The 18,621-nt window shown below is 35.0% G+C and overlaps 1 protein-coding gene across 8 annotated transcripts in view; it reads right to left on the reverse strand.

The window, feature by feature from the left end:
* Positions 1-291: 291 nt before the first annotated feature.
* LOC123531790 (zinc finger CCCH domain-containing protein 10-like) overlaps positions 292-18,621 on the reverse strand; it is a 288,284-nt gene continuing 269,954 nt past the window's right edge. For 7 of the 8 annotated variants that reach the window (XR_008365982.1, XM_053517073.1, XM_045313034.2 and 4 more), the window contains one exon: positions 292-6,047. The gene's annotated coding sequence lies outside the window, so the exon portion shown is untranslated. The remainder of the gene's footprint in view (positions 6,048-18,621) is intronic. The other variant, XR_008365981.1, reaches the window with a different exon arrangement.

The raw sequence follows: 18,621 nt of genomic DNA on the forward strand, positions 1-18,621 counted from the left end.
GTCAACATTTGTGTCGAATTATTTTCAAATCCCCTTATGAATGTTGAAGTTACAGCCTGGACAAGAATTTACAGGAACGCACACATGGACAGACGGAAAGTGCGATTTTCATATGCCCACCTTTGGGGGTATAAAAACATTCTGTTCATGTTTCATCAAGATTAGGTCAAAACTGTGACTGCAAAATGTCAACAATAACATTTTTGAGAAAGTACAACTATTGACAGATGATGGACACAGCAGTATCACAATAGTTTGCCTTGATCAATTTGTAAACAATAACAAAAACAATTTAAATTTTTGAAAATATTTTATTTTCAAATGGTTTTAACCCAAAAAATGCAATGTACCTGATACATACATACTTACATAACATGACAAACAAATAAGATATACATATTTTCAATAAATAAACATCTCTTCTCATATGCTTAAAAGTATGCATTTGTTTATATATATGTACACACAAACTGTAAACATCGATTTAAAATTACTTCTCACAAACTTAAACATTTTTTTCTATATTAATATTAACAAAAACATCTAAGAATTGGAAACAATTATCTCCTGACTAACTAAATTGTCACATAATTATTCTTTGGTTTCCAAAGGTTAGATATAACTTAACCCAATTCAATAACAATGGAAAAATATTGAAGTTAAGTAGATTGCAACTGGTAAGAGAAGCTAGATTGACAAAGACCAGAAACAAGTATATGTAATACAAATGCCCTGAAATATTACAAGAACACAATAAAATCTTTGGACTTTGGTTTATCAGTAGTTACAGTTTTGCTTTGAGAATGAGAATTTCGTTGGTATGTTAACAGCTTTGATAAAATGATTTTAACAATATGACGTCTTTGTGCAACTTACAACCAATTAATACATTATAATATTTATTTATTTATTTATTTGGGTTTTACGGCGCACCAACACAGTATAGGTTATATGGCGCCAAACAGGACTACAAATTTTGGTTCCACATCTCATTTACATCGAAATAAAAACATGAGGTATGGAATAACAAACACTTAAATTATTCAGTGAAATCATATTGATGAAATTAAGCATAAAGTTTTACTTGCGGGCTTAATTAGCAAACTCAAAAAAAGCTTTTTTAAAATGTGTTTGCCCTCTGATGGCATTATTTTCAGTCACCAGTATGCTGTGACCTTGACCTTTGATAATATGATGCCAAAACCAACAGGGGTCATCTACTGACTGCATGCAAATATCCTATTTGTTTGACAGCCATTGGTCCATTCATTCCCTAGTTTTTTTTATAAAAAACCATTATTAGTTGCAAGGTCACAGTCACCTTCACCTCTGATGTTATGATAAAAAACAAGGTATGCAACCATCCTATGAAATTGTAGGCCCAGGCATTTTCTAGTAATTGATCAGAATTTATATAATTATCCAGTGGACCACATATAGACTGATGGGACATGGGCAAAGCAATATATCCCCTCTTCTTTGAAGGGGGACTTTATAACTTTTGGTACTGTCAGAAAATTTAAGCATAAAACATCTAAGATTAAATTAAAAGTTTTCACACTCAAATTTTCAAAATGAACTAGGAATGTTGCAATTAGAATTTGCTGGGACATGTCATGCTATATTTGTTCACTTGCATGCTTCAAAATAAGCTAGTCATTGCTGCATGTGTTCCAGTATGTAATACCTTCAGAAATCAAAGTAAATATAAAAGAAAGGTATGGAACAAATGTTGTCAAATTTAATCAACTTCTCACCTCCTTTACAGGCACTTATTAAGCACATAAAATCTGAAAAAATAACCAAGTGAAAAGATACACGTAGAGACAGTAACAAACAAATTACATTTCCTCATCAAAGGCTTTCTGACTCTGCTTCCATGAATGATCATCTCGAGTTCTTTTTCCTCAAAACAAAAGTTAAGTAAATATCACACATTACTACAGATCAATTATTTAGACTGATTGACAGTGTCATACTGGAATCATTAGGAACAGTTTCAAAGTAGTTTCAGTATGAATGTTTTTACTTTGTTACAATTCTTAGCTTGAGACTTTATTTGATTTTAAGTCACTCCAATATAATGTTGGTCATATGTCTGCTTTCTAGGTTTAAAAGTGGTGGTAACCTTAAAGTGCATTTCTGAACATTATTTCAGTGACTGGAACTTATTGACTTTATGACTGGAAGTCAGTACATTTTGACTGGAAGTCAGTAACCTTGTGAATGGAAGTCAGCGATCTTGCAACTGAAACTCAGTGGCCTAGTACTTGGAAGTCAGTGACCGTTTGAATGGAAGTCAGTCATCCTGTAATTGGAAATCAGTGACCTTGTGAAAGGAAGTCAGTGATCTTCTGAATGGGAGTCAGTGACCTTGTAAGTGGAAATCTGTAACCTTGTGACTGAAAGTCAGTGACCTAATGACTGGAAATTGATGCTGTAAATAGAAGTCAGTGACTTTGTAACTGGAAATCAATGATGTTGTAACTGGGAGTCAGTGACTTTCTTACTGGAAATCAATGATGTTGTAACTGGAAGTCAGTGACCTTGTGACGGGAAATCAATGATGTTGTGACTTTGTAACTGGAAATCAATGATGTTGTAACTGGAAGTCAGTGACCCCGTGACTGGAAATCAATGATGTTTTAACTGGAAGTCAGTGACTTTGTAACTGGAAATCAATGATGTTGTAACTGAAAATCAGTGACATTGTGACTGAAAATCAATGATGTTGTAACTGGAAATCAGTGACCTTGTGAATTATGTTGTAACTGAAAGTCAGTGACCTTGTGACTGGAAATCAATGATGTTGTAACTGGAAGTCAGTGACCTTGTGACTGGAAATCAATGATGATGTAACCGGAAGTCAGTGACATTGTGACTGGAAATCAATGATGATGTAACTGGAAGTCAGTGACCTTGTGACTGGAAATCAATGATGTAACTGGAAGTCAGTGACCTTGTGACTGGAAACCAATGATGCTGGAAATCAATGATGATGTAACTGGAAGTCAGTGACATTGTGACTGGAAATCAATGATGATGTAACCAGAAGTCAGTGACATTGTGACTGGGAATCAATGATGATGTAACAGGAAGTCGGTGACATTGTGACTGGAAATCAATGATGATGTAACCGGAAGTCGGTGACCTTGTGACTGGAAATCAATGATGTTGTAACCGGAAGTCGGTGACACTGTGACTGGAAATCAATGATGTTGTAACCGGAAGTCGGTGACACTGTGACTGGAAATCAATGATGATGTAACCAGAAGTCAATGACCTTGTGACTGGAAATCAATGATGATGTAACCGGAAGTCGGTGACCTTGTGACTGGAAATCAATGATGATGTAACCGGAAGTCGGTGACATTGTGACTGGAAATCAATGATGATGTAACCGGAAGTCGGTGACCTTGTGACTGGAAACCAATGATGTTGTAACCGGAAGTCAGTGACCTTGTGACTGGAAACCAATGATATTGAAACTGGAAGTCAGTGACCTTGTGACTGGAAATCAATGATGATGTAACCGGAAGTCAGTGACCTTGTGACTGGAAATCAATGATGATGTAACCGGAAGTCAGTGACATTGTGACTGGAAATCAATGATGATGTAACCGGAAGTCAGTGACACTGTGACTGGAAATCAATGATGATGTAACCGGAAGTCAGTGACACTGTGACTGGAAATCAATGATGATGTAACCGGAAGTCAGTGACACTGTGACTGGAAATCAATGATGATGTAACCGGAAGTCAGTGACCTTGTGACTGGAAATCAATGATGATGTAACCGGAAGTCAGTGACCTTGTGACTGGAAATCAATGATGATGTAACCGGAAGTCAGTGACACTGTGACTGGAAATCAATGATGATGTAACCAGAAGTCAGTGACCTTGTGACTGGAAATCAATTATGTTTAACCAGAAGTCAGTGACCTTGTGACTGGAAACAATGATGATGTAACTGGAAGTCAGTGATTTAAACCACCCAACCAAGGATGCTTCTTACCTGGAGGCATTACAGAAAGTAGGACTTGGTTTATACACAGGCCAAAACAATAGGTAATCATACAATAAACATTTGTAATACAATATCAGTGTTATAACTGCCTAAAAACATTAAAACAGTTTCCTGAAACTACTGAAAATAATAATCAACATAATAAGGAGCCACTTTTCAGTATTTTCAAACTTCACACTTAAACATGTACATGTTATATACAATATCATTACCTTCATGCATCAATATCAGTAACAAATATGTCACATCTTTCATAAACACACGTAACTGTTCCGACTATATTATACATGCATAAGAAAGCACTTTTAAGGTCAAACAAAAAGTCCTACTCAATTTCCTACCATGTATTATCATTTCTTGATAAAATATCTCCTTTTAATTTTACAACTGAAAGAGCAGAGCAGTTTCATTGACTTTTAAATACAGCACACAAAAGTAAAAATATTGAAGAATTTCCTATTTTCTCTGTATGGAAAAAAACATTGGTCATAACTGGCAAAATCTGTCAGAATCAGCTGTTGGTATTTGTCTACCATTATAAAACATATTATCTGTACAAACAAATACCCTATTACATCATGTAACTTATAATTCTTTTATATTTATAGATTTACAAAAGAAATTACTGGTTAATTCTGCAGATTCATATATGTATTTTGATTCCATTTGCCAAGAAAAGTATGAAGAGACAAATGAAAGCCCTTCATTGCCATTTCAAATGTTTACATGTAAATTCAATAGCAGAGTAACTAAATAATCTGACCTAGACCCCAACAGAAGTCTTTGAATACCTACTTGGAAGGTGTTGCACTGAGCAAACAGGTATCACACAGAACATGCTCACCTATATTTAACATATCTGATACCTTGAGTACACTTTCTAGCAATTCTCCAATCAAGTGTTGTTCATATTTCTCAGTTCCAGTAAGATCAGCACCACTTACTTAAACTATCTTCTAAAATTCTATGCCTTTCTTCTATTTTTTTTAAATAAATCAACATCCAAACACACAAAAACATATTTTAGTAGCATAACTAGACTTTGAGATTTCCTACATTTCAGCAAGTGTCCCAGGTCATCACACCCTTGTGGGAATTCCGACAAACATATTGGTCAGATTTATTAACATTTAAAATCCTACTGCAGTGATTATACTTGCTTCTTAACCTTTAGCCTGCTGGTGGCAAGTGATTCTGCCTTTGTGACCCATGGAGACCAAGATCAGCCTGCACTAACTGCACTGTTCGCTATTCAGTCAGTAAATTTTCAGTGAATACCCTTTCGAATAATAAATGGTATAACCCAAACTGAATGATGAATCAGTCCATTTTAGAAATTTAGCAGGGTAAAGTCTTAAGGATAAAATTAGCTTGGACACTTTTAATGCCCACCATTTATATCATGACAAAATGCCTCAAAAGAGCCATTGATATAATACAGAAGTTGGCCACACTGTCTGTCAAAGCTATTAGAAAAATGATGGTTATATAATCATCTTAAACCTTATTTTGCAGTTCAAAACTATATTAATATAAGAGATGTATATCCACTGAACTAAAGTCTCAATCTCTTATTTATCCATTTATCTGTTATCAGTTGTATCACATAGATCTTTCACACTACTATAAAACAGTCATTATATCAGCCATCAAATTATCCGCCCCATGGTTCTACATGTATCACAAAACCATTCATTAGCCCATGGAACTGTAATCACATTCTGTACTACTCCTCAATAGTATTATGAACTGCTGTGGTGACATTCCATCAAAGATCTGCAATGACATCCATCAAAGATCTGCAATGACATTCCATCAAAGATCTACAGACTGTAACCAGGATCTGCCAGGACTTTCAGCTGTATACTGTATCTGGCATGCTATAACTTCCTATTACCTGCCTTGTTCCACAGGTCCATAGTTTCACTATCATCCAAACTCATATTTGGATAAGTTCCTTATGATATGATTATATATTCTATCTGTACAGTTCAGCATAGCTAGTTCACCAAGGTAAGACCTGAAAATACACAGTTAAAATCTACATTAATATAGTAAAATATGACATAATTTGATGCACCAGCAACACATAAAACCATTTTAACATGTTTTAATGACACAAAATCTACATGATATCTAATAAATGTAACTAATTCACGAAACCTACAATAGTTGTCAGCATCTGTAAATCAAACAAAAGTTTAATTAAATCCATAAAGTTAAGCTTATCACTAATTATTATACAACTGCCATAAATAAATAAAATAAATTCCCTGGTCCATAGTTTGTGCTATTTACTGGTCTATTGTTCGACACACGTTTGCAAGGCTAAAGTCAAAACTTTCGAAAGTAAAGCCTTGAAATTCTTTTCTAAGCATTTAACTGCTTGCCAGACAATAGTCAAAACTATAAGCCACTCAGGTCTTTTGGATTTTGGGCAATAGTTCTGACTATTGACTGGCAACCCACTCAAAAAGTGTATACTTATATTACAAAAAGCTTGCTAAGATATGCTCTGTCAGAAGTGAAAATATTTCTTAACTCGGGACTTAAAATCTTCTAAACACCCAAAACAAAGTCCATCCATATAAGGACCAAAATCAGATTCATCAACAATGAGCCAAATGATTAATAAGCCATATTGTGAAATAAACTAAGCTCTGATATTAAACTACCAGCAGACTAATTCTGGATGTGCATTCATGAAGTTGCAAAAATGATTTTCATAACTAACTTCAACCATCAACAGTGACAACAGGGTCTTGGATCAAAGTAAGCCAGGTCCTCAAATGCTACCTACTTTTGGCATTGTACCTGAACTATGTGTGATGAAAAGTGCAACAATCAAGCTTGTATGTATGAAATCAAAAGACGATTCAACAGATTTTTCAAACACTTCTTTGAATTTATACACATTTTTCAGCAACTTTAATTCTATAGATAGGCCTTTTCTTTTTGTAACACTTATGCCTTCTTTAATAAAACATAGTGTTACTTTCGAGGATATAATGAATAAATAGGGTTTCAATTCATCAATACAGAAAATAAAATCTGAATAAAATACCCTATACTCCATAATTACATTAAAACTACAGTATTTAATCAGGAATTCAGACTCTGATACCGAGTTATACGAAAGTGGGTATATTTCTCAATCTCTTACAGCAATGGTGCCATGTTCTATGTTTGCCATTATTTCCTGCTTATATTGCAGCCAATATCGCTGACATAGGCGGTCTTGTTAAAAATCCTATCATGATTAGAAGTGAATATTTCAATAAGTAACTATTCCTTTCTGGGATGGAGGTTAAAAAATACATTTTCTACACAGATCTTAAAGACATTTTTTTCAAAGAATAGGAAAATGTTTCAGTAGTTCTGTGCTACCTACAGTTCTATTTTAAGAATAATTTAATCAATTTTACATTTTCAATCAATGATCTGCTGTACTTAGTTTTTGTTTACATTATGGAATCCTGAATTCACTGCATAAATAGTAGGCATAGGGTACATAATCAAGACAAAAGACAAATTTGGCAACATGCCAAATTACTTACAACTGTGAAACAATTAAACAATCATAGTCTTATTTTTATTCTTTTCAATTTTTATTTCAGACAGCAAGATACATATAACACTTAAATAATTTCATTCATTTCTGTAGAAAATTATTTATTTTCTTAAAACATGTAATTGAACAAGCTGTACAGAGAAGAAAACCCATTTAGATGGACTTGTTACTTAAACAGCCTATTTACTTTCTGTCTGAATACTGTATATCAAACTTAGGATAGCAATTTAAATTCATTATGAATAGTTACAATTTATAACATATCTAAGATTAAAGGGAGGTAACTGCATATTATCAAGTATAAGTTTCACCACAACAAACTGCCTGGCAACTAAATATGTACAGTCAAACCTATCTTAAGCTAGTCACATTGAGGAGCAGAAGTGGCCATTTAAGACAGGTTCTTGGTTAATACAGGTTCATTAGATTTGAAAACATAGAAATGGGAATTTAAGCAAATGTGGCTGCTTTTAAGACAAGTGGCTGCTTAACAGAGGTGACAACTTACACAGGTTAGACTGTAATAAAATAAGGATTTATCTGTAATACAATTAAACTGACTCTGGTTTTCCTGACATTTAGTTTCTTCAATTTATCACTTCTGTTAGTCTTTCTTTTCTTCACTCCATATTAGGCTTTAATACAGTAATGAAAAGTTTCATCTTTATGTGTGTACATTTTTTATACAACAGCAATGGCTTGATCATTGACTAAAGGATTATTGACAAGGGTTATATGACTTCTGGCTTTTAAATTGCTAAATTATTTCCTCTAATTCAATAATAATTCAAATAAAAACAAAACAGAGAGGAATATTTCAAATTCAATTTCTAAATTTCTTAAAAATTAATATTCTTCTTCGACTAATATTTTCTCAATTATTTTTTAAAATCCTATTTCATCGCTCAAAATTGTTCAACTAAACTATCCAATTCATGACTTTTTTTATCAGCTTCCACCTTAAGGGCTTGACTTATAGGCAATTAAACAGTAATTTTAGAGTGTAATGAAAAAAGATATAAACACAAATTCACTGATAAACTCCCAACTCCCCAGATGTAAATAATTTCAGAACAATTTACAGAAACTCTGAACTGTTTACATGAAAATGCTGATACAGTGTTGCCAAGATTACAAATATCTTACAAGAGTAATAAAAGAAATGATAGGAATGTCAACAAAATCTCTGATATAACTTCTTTGTATCTGATGAGTAAATTAAGTTATGGCACCAAAATGTATTACAATGTTGGCAACCACTGTTGATTACAAATATATTTCTTTTTTCAGTCGCTGTGAAACATAATTATGTTTCTTCCTGAGACTACACCTGATTTTTTGATAACCATGCACTTTAATTCCAACCATTTGTCAGTGCACTTTTACACTTAAGCTCTAAAAAAAGGTCCATTTTCGAATTTTAGCAGGGTAAAGTTTAAGAACAATTAACCTTCCTAACATTACACCTGAGCAACAGAGACTTCCTGCTTTAACCACTCACACTAACTGAGACAACCTAATGCTTCACAAAAAACAGAGGTCTTTAGTTGTATTGTACAAAACATTATTTCCTTCCTAAATGAAACCATATCTGACATTGTCAGAAATTTGGTTGTATCTCTGCTCTCAATAAAGTACTATATTACATTAGGGAATTATAAAGCAAGAACTTCCTATTATCACAGTGGTAAATCTGACATCCTGCCTGCAACAGACTCCATAATGTTCTGTTAGGGCTGGTAAAGCTTTCAAAAAAGCATTTTTGGATAACTGTAACCTAAAAAGATGTTCTTTGCCAACTTTAAACACAAAGTACAGTATACTTCCTAAAAAATGCCCAAAAACAATACTCCACAGGGGAGTCTTCCACAAAATGGAAGTTACTCCCACTACTGTATAGGCTCTGAATATATCAACAAGAGCTGTCACTATTAGTGACAAAGGCCCCGAAGTGTGCCCAAGAATGCTAATGTTGTCAGCACAAAATAAATAACAAGAGGACCATGATGGTCCTGAATCGCTCACCTCTTCCCACATGACCCAGTTGATAAACATTCAGACCAACTTACATACAGATCCCATGATAAATATGGCCTCTAGAGAGGTCACGTTTTTTCATTATTTGACCTACTGACCTACTTTTTGAAGGCACGTGACCCACTTTCGAACTTGACCTAGATATCATCAAGATGAACATTCTGACCAATTTTCATGAAGATCCATTCACAAATATGGCCTCTAGAGATGTCACAAGGTTTTTCTATTTTTAGACCTACTGACCTAGTTTTTGACCGCATATGACCCTGTTTAGAACTTGACCTAGATATCATCAAGATGAACATTCAGACCAATTTTCATACAGATCCCATGAAAAATATGGCCTTTAGAGAGGTCACAAGGTTTTTCTATTATTTGACGTACTGACCTAGTTTTTGATGGCAAGTGACCCACTTTCGAACTTGATCTAGATATCATCAAGATGAACATTCAGACCAACTTTCATACAGATCCAATGAAAAATATAGCCTCTGGAGAGGTCACAAGGTTTTTGTATTATTTGACCTACTGACCTAGATTTTGAAGGCACGTGACCCACTTTCGAACTTGACCTAGATATCATCAAGGTGAACATTCTGACCAATTTTCATGAAGATCTCATGAAATATATGGCCTCTAGAGAGGTCACAAGGTTTTTCTATTTTTAGACCTACTGACCTAGTTTTTGACCGCACGTGACCCAGTTTCGCACTTGATCTAGATATCAACAGATGAACATTCAGACCAACTTTCATACAGATCCCATGAAAAATATGGCCTTTAGAGAGGTCACAAGGTTTTTCTATTATTTGACCTACTGACCTAGTTTTTGACGGCACGTGACCCAGTTTCGAACCTGACCTAGATATCATCAAGGTGAACGTTCTGACAAATTTTCATGAAGATCTTGTGAAATATATGGCCTCTAGAGAGGTCACAACGTCTTCCTATTATTTGACCTACTGACCTAGTTTTTGATGGCACATGACCCACTTTCGAACTTGACCTAGATATCATCAAGGTGAACATTCTTACCAACTTTCATGAAGATCCTTGTAAATTATGGCCTCTAGAGTGGTCACAAGGTTTTTCTATTTTTAGACCTACTGACCTAGTTATTGGTCGCACGTGACCCAGATTCGGATTTAACCTAGATATCATCAAGGTGAACATTCTGACCAACTTTCATGAAGATCCATTGAAAATTATGGCCTCTAGAGTGGTCACAAGGTTTTTCTATTTTTAGACCTACTGACCTACTTTTTGGCCGCACGTGACCCAGTTTTGAACTTGACCTAGAATTTACCAAGATGAACATTCTGACCCATTTTCATAAAGATCCCATGAAAACTGTGACCTCTAGAGATGTCACAAGGAAAAGTTTACGCACGGACGCATGGATGCAGGCACGGACGACGGACGCTGTGCGATCACAAAAGCTCACCTTGTCACTTCGTGACAGGTGAGCTATAAATTAAATAATGACCTTGACCTTGACCCGAGAGACCCGGATCAAGCACACTGCATATTTTCAGGCTAAAATAGTATTTGCACAAAATGACTTCTAAACCCAACAAAAGCAAAAAAAAATGACTGCATGCAGAAAACTGATATGTCAAATTGTGACCTTGTCCTTGACCCAAGAGTTTGGGGTCATTGACATAACATACACTTTGGATTAGATGAACATTTGTGCAAATTTATATCAAAACCCCTCCATGTGCCAAAAAGATATGGACCAGACACGAAAAAAATTACACATCATTTTGTGACCTTGACCTTGACTTGAGAGATCCGGGTCATAAGCACGACACACCTTCTCAATATGGTTAACATTTGTGTCAAATATTTTCAAATCCTGCTACGAATGTTGAAGTTACAGCCCGGACAAGAATTTATACGGACACACACACATGGACAGACAGTGCGATTTTAATATGCCCACCTTTGGGGGCATAAAAATCCCATAAAACTTTTTCCCATTGAAGGGAACAATATAACTTTGAAATTAAGAATTGAAATAAGTTCTTTTTCATCCAAAGATTGTTAGAACACTGAAACTAAAGTATATTTCACTTTAGAACAATCATTATATATACTTATGTTATAAAGTCACAGCTGCTAGCTGTAACATTTCAATTTTTTAAACATTTTTCTTAACCCTTATCATGCTAAACATGACTGATTCTCCTTTGCAACCAGTGTATATCATGATCAGCTTGCATATCTGTGCAGTCTGATCATGATCTGCACTATTCGCCATTCAGTCACTATTTTTTTTGGTAAGCACCCCTTTTAACAGTTAATAATACTGTCCAAACTGAAAGACGGACAAGTTCATTATTAAGAAATTTAGCTGGGTAAGGTTTAATGAAAAAACACTGAACTTATACTTCTCTCCAATACAAGAGACATCACTCCCAATTATAATCAGCACTGGAGCTAAGTTATGGTTAATGGACTTGAACACACTGAAAATCACACCATAATAAACGAAAAGAAAACCTATAAATTTCTTACTGGTAACAATGGTATATCTAATAAACATAGAGCCTAGGAAAAAAATCTCCAGTTTCAATTTATTTTCTCATAATTACAGAAATGATTCATGAGCCTTATGGGAGACATAAACCATCATTTCTCTGAAAGTTCCATTAAAATGAAACAACATCCGTATACAGTCTTACATTAAAATAGATACACGATTTTACTTTATGAGCATCATTTATATGATAAACATGGCTTTATGAAATATGATACATATTCAATATAATATATACTGGTACATACATGTATGAGTTATGGGCAGATAATAGTCTCATTTTTCTCATATTGCTGGAAATTTCATTCCAATAAAAAAATTATTGCCTTCTTATTTGGCTCATAAAAACACCAGACTTTTAAATGAAGGGCAAAAAGTAAGAGGAGTTGCTACTCAGGTCTAAGACAGAAATGCACTTATGTGATTCTGAATATAAGTGGCCCAGAATCCTCAGCAATGGATTATGCCTATTCTGCATTGCAACAGTGAAATTTCTTTAATTTATCTTTATTTGTAGAATAGTTTACATTAATTTTATATCATTAAATTGTTCCATTTTGCCGACTGTTTTAATAACAAGGTGTCTACTATGTAACCTCAAGAAATTTGACCTCAATTCTATGCATACTGTATATTAGATGGGGCACAGGTAAGTGCGGGGCCTGTCCATTAAATCCTCCCGTGTTGGCCTGGATAAAATTGTGGAATTTTTACAGTTATGGGCATTATGTTCAAAACGAAAATTGCATAGCCCTTGTTATTATACAAACATCTGACTGACTGGACTGCAGTTTAAGCAATAAAAAAAGATTATGATTAATTAATGATAAGGCTATTAAGTAACAAGAGCTAGAACACAAATGCCCCCCTTGATGCATTCAGTAATTGCACAAGGAACACTGGAGGTTTGACATACTGACCTCTAATCAATAATTATGGGTCATTATTACTCCCTTATCAAATATGATCATAGACCAAAGCATTCTCTAGTTATCTGGCAAAAAATGTTCTACTGTTCTGGGTAAATGGGACCTTGACCTTTGACCTACTGACCTCAAAATCAAAAGGAGTCATCTGCTGGTCATGATCAACCTCCCTATTGAGTTTCGTGATCTTATGCCCAATCTTTTCAAGTTATCAAGGAAACATTTTAACTGTTCCTGGTCACTGTGACCTTGACCTTTGACCTCAAAATGGGGTCATTTGCTGGTCATGATCAACATCCCCTTAAAGTTTAGACCCAAGTGTTCTCAAGTTATCCTCCAGAAACCGTTTAATTGTTCGGGTCACTGTGACCTTGACCTCTGACCTACTGACCTCAAAATCAATAGGGGTCATCTGCTGGTCATGACCAACCTCCATATCAACTTTCATGATCTTTAGGCACAAGTATTCTCAGATTTTCTCCCAGAAACAGTTTAACTGTTCCAGGTCACTGTGACCTTGACCTTTGACCTGACCTCAAAATCAATAGGGGTCATCTGCCGCTCATGTCCAATCTCCCTATCATCTTTCATGATCCTGGATGGACGGATAGCTCAGTGGTTTGCACACTGGCCTTCCAATCCTGAGGTCGGGGGTTCAATCCCCGGCAGCTACTCGGGAATTTTCAGAAACGCTTTTCAGTGTTTCCCACCCAACTAGAGGTGTACTGGTCAGGAATCCAGGCAATCCTTGCGTGTATCAGTGCTATACACTGGGCACGTTAAAGAACCAGACTGTCTATTCGCAACGAGCTAGGCTAAGTTAGCTGGACAAGCCTTATCTGATTTCTGATCTCTCTGTCATGGGGGCTTTGTCTCATTCTGTCCCTCTGGTCAGATCGCTCTGTGTCTGTACTAGTAGAGGATGAATTATGTGCCCTGTGTGGCTGCATTTGAACTATGTAAAGCGCCTTTGAATGTGAAACTGATCATGAAAAGGGCTCTATATAAATCTGGTATAATAATAATAATAATAATCCTAAGCCCAAGAGTTCTCAAGTTATCGTCCGGAAACGGTTTAACTGTTCCAGGTCACTGTGGCCTTGACCTTTGACCTATTGAGCTCAAAATCAAATAGGGGTCATCTGTTGCTCATGACCAACCTCTCTATCAACTTTCATGATCCTAAGCCCAAGTGGTAACTGTGACCTTGACCTTTATTAACTACTGACCTCAAAATCGTTTGGGGTCATCTGCTGGTCATGATCAACTCCCTATCAATTTTCATGATCCTAGGCCTAATCAATCTTGAGTTATCATCTGGAAACAGTTTAACTGTTCCAGGTCACTGTGACCTTGACCTTTGACATACTGACCAAAAAAAAAAATACGGGTCATCTGCTGGTCATGACCAACCTCCCTATCAACTTTCATGATCCTAGGCCAAAGCATTCTTGATCTATCATCCAGAAACAGATTGGTCTACGGACAGACCGACATACCCACCTTCTTCGAAGGGGGGCAAAATAACTGGCAGCCACAATATATTCAAAGGCACGACACTATGAAAACTTAAATTGGAGGTTCATTTAAAATACACTATGAATACTTAAATTGGCAATTCATTTAAAATATGAATACTTAAATTGGCAGTCCATTTGAAATACACTATGAATACTTAAATTGGAGGTTCATTTAAAAGACACTATGAATACTTAAATTGGAGGTTCATTTAAAATACACTATGAATACTTAAATTGAAGGTTCATTTTTAAAACACATTATGAATACTTAAATTGGAGATTCATTTAAAATACATTATGAATACTTAAATTGGCAGTTCATTTAAAATACACTGTCAATACTTAAATTGGCAGTTCATTTAAAATACACTGTGAATACTTAAATTGGAGGTTCATTTAAAATACACTATGAATACTTAAATTGAAGGTTCATTTTTAAAACACATTATGAATACTTAAATTGGAGATTCATTTAAAATACATTATGAATACTTAAATTGGCAGTTCATTTAAAATACACTGTCAATACTTAAATTGGCAGTTCATTTAAAATACACTGTGAATACTTAAATTGGAGGTTCATTTAAAATACACTATGAATACTTAAACTGGCAATTCATTTAAAGTACACTATGAATACTTAAATTGGAGGTTCATTTAAAGTACACTATGAATACTTAAATTGGCAGTTCATTTAAAGTACACTATGAATACTTAAATTGGAGGTTCAATCATTTAAAAGACACTATGAATACTTAAACTGGAGGTTCATTTAAAGTACACTATGAATACTTAAATTGGCAGTTCATTTAAAGTACACTATGAATACTTAAATTGGAGGTTCAATCATTTAAAAGACACTATGAATACTTAAATTGAAGGTTCATTTTTAAAACACATTATGAATACTTAAATTTGAGGTTCATTTAAAACACACTAAGAAGTTGTTCTTCCTCATTCGAGACATAATAAGCCATTTTCAAGAACATATATGGCAACACAGTAAGGATCAGTAGACCAAATCAATACTGTAAGAAGCTTAGAAACCTTGTGGTATGATTTATATTAAAACAAACTAGACATATCCTCTTTTCTATTTGTTTCCAGCAAGTCATTGAGTATTCTAGCATAATCTCAAAGAATCAGAACATTTCCCTTGTTAATTATCTATATCAGAAATTTAAATATCTTCCCTTTATTATTAGCTCACCTGAGCAATGCTCAGGTGAGTTTTTCTGATCGCTCGATGTCCGGCGTCCGTCGTCCGTCGTCTGTCGTCTGGCGTCTGTCGTCTGTCGTCTGTCGTCCGTCGTCTGTCAACATTTAGCTTGTGTATGCGATAGGGGCTGTATTTTTCAATTAATCTTCATGAATATTGGTCAGAATGATAACCTTGATGAAATGTAGGCCGAGTTCGAAAATGGGTCATCTCGGGTCAAAAACTAGGTCACTAGGTCAAATCAAAGAAAAACTTTGTGTATGCGATAGAGGCTGTATTTTTCATTTAATCTTCCTGAATATTGGTCAGAATGATAACTTTGATGAAATCTAGGCCGAGTTTGAAAATTGGTCATCTCGGGTCAAAAACTAGGTCACTAGGTCAAATCAAAGAAAAACCTTGTGTATGCGATAGAGGTGGTATTTTTCAATTAATCTTCATGAATATTGGTCAGAATGATAACCTTGATGAAATCTGAGCCGAGTTCGAAAATAGGTCATCTCGGGTCAAAAACTAGGTCACTAGGTCAAATCAAAGAAAAACCTTGTGTATGCGATAGAGGCTGTATTTTTCAATTCTTCTTCATGAATATTGGTCAGAATGATAACCTTGATGAAATCTAGGCCGAGTTCGAAAATGGGTCATCTCGGGTCAAAAACTAGGTCACTAGGTCAAATCAAAGAAAAACCTTGTGTATGCGATAGAGGCTGTATTTTTCAATTGATCTTCATGAATTTTGGTCAGAATGATTGCCTTGATGAAATCTAGGCTGAGTTCGAAAATGGGTCATCTCGGGTCAAAAACTAGGTCACTAGGTCAAATCAAAGAAAAACCTTGTGTATGCGATAGAGGCGGTATTTTTCAATTGATCTTCATGAATTTTGGTCAGAATGATTGCCTTGATGAAATTTAGACCAAGTTCGAAAATGGGTCATCTGGGGTCAAAAACTAGGTCACTAGGTCAAATCGAAGAAAAACCTTGTGTATGCAATAGAGGCTGTATTTTTCAACTGATCTTCATGAAATTTAGCCAGAATGATTACCTTGATAAAATCTAGGCTGATTTCGAAAATGGGTCATCTGGGATCAAAAACTAGGTCACTAGGTCAAATCGAAGAAAAACATTGTGTATGCAGTAGAGGATTTATTTTTCAATTGATCTTCATGAAATTTGGTCAGAGTGATTGCCTTGATGAAAACTAGGTCGGTTTTGAATATGGGTTATCTGAGGTCAAAAACTAGGTCACTAGGTCAAATTAAAGAAAAATCTTGTGTATGCGATAGAGACTGTTTTTTTCAGTTGATATTTATGAAATTTGGTCAGGTTGATTGCCTTAATGAAATCTAGGTCGAATTTTAATATGGGTCATCTGAGGTCAAAAACTAGGTCACTTGGTCAAATCCAAGAAAAAACTTCTGTATGTGATAGAGGCTGTATTTTTCAGTTGATCTTCATGAATTTTGGTCAGAATGATTGCCTTGATAAAATCTAGGTCGAGTTTGAACATGGGTCATCTACGGTCAAAAACTAGGTCATATCTAAGAAAATGCTTGTTTTATCGCAAGAGACCAATTTTTTGGTCCAATCTTAATGAAAATTGGTCAGAATATTTGTTTCCATGAAATCACTAGGTCAAACATGTTTTACACTGTTATGGAGTGTTTCTTAGGTGAGCGACCTAGGGCCATCTTGGCCCTCTTGTCTTAAACAAATATTGGTTTATATATATAATTTTTATCTTAAAGTTTAAAAAACATTTATTCAACCCTTATCATGCTGGACATGTTTGATTCTGCCTTTGCGACCAGTGTAGGTCATTATTTACGTGCACATCCATGCAGTTTGATCATGATCTGCACTGTTCGCCATTCAGTCAGTATCTTTTTGGTATGCACCCCTTTTAATAGTTAATGGTACTGTCGATCAAATTGAGAGATGGACAAATTCATTACAGAAAGGGTTAACTGAAAGCTTTTGTCCCAAGTTTATCCAGTAACTGTGTTTATCCCTATAAAGCATCAATCTAACAAGGGTAAAACATATCAAATCACCAACAAAACAGATCAGGTTGCCAAATTTATTGCTCCTGTCTGATCTTTAAGTAGTAAAACATTTATATTTTGCTTGTGTTTTGGACATTTCTACCATTTATTACCCACAATACACTTCAATAGTGGCACATACCAGCATTCACAGTCAAAGACCCCCTTGGGAGAAATTAAGGAGAATCTGTCTTTCTGAACCACTCTATCACAGGAGCTGTTTCACGAGATTGTTTTTTCCCTTTTTGGGTTCAGTTTTCAACTGTAATAGCCCACAATAAAGTCCAAAGCAACAAACTGATATTAATCATGGTGACAGAAAACAGTAGCTCTTTGTAAATAAATTCCTACTGCTTTTCAAAAATATATCTAGAATAGGCAACCTTAATATAGTAAAAAGCAATTTCAACACACTGGTTACACCCTATCAAACATGCTTTTGCCAGCGCAACATCAGTCAGCACGATTCATGGATTTTCAAAAAGTCCCAATGTGGTTAATAAGCCTTATAAACACACGAAATATAAGTACATTTAATTCTTGATTAAATATATATGGAGAAATATTCACTTGACAAATGACTTTGAACTGTGACCTTTACCTTGAGCAAATTCAGTTGAAATTGGGTTTTATGTGTTATGCTGGACATTGCATCCAAAATACAAACTTGACATTGACTTTAGCAATGACCTGGCTTCAACAAACACAACTGGAACAAGGCTTTTCACATTTCTAA

The sequence above is a fragment of the Mercenaria mercenaria genome, chromosome 11, assembly GCF_021730395.1.
Source record: "Mercenaria mercenaria strain notata chromosome 11, MADL_Memer_1, whole genome shotgun sequence".
NCBI classification, from domain to species: domain Eukaryota; kingdom Metazoa; phylum Mollusca; class Bivalvia; order Venerida; family Veneridae; genus Mercenaria; species Mercenaria mercenaria.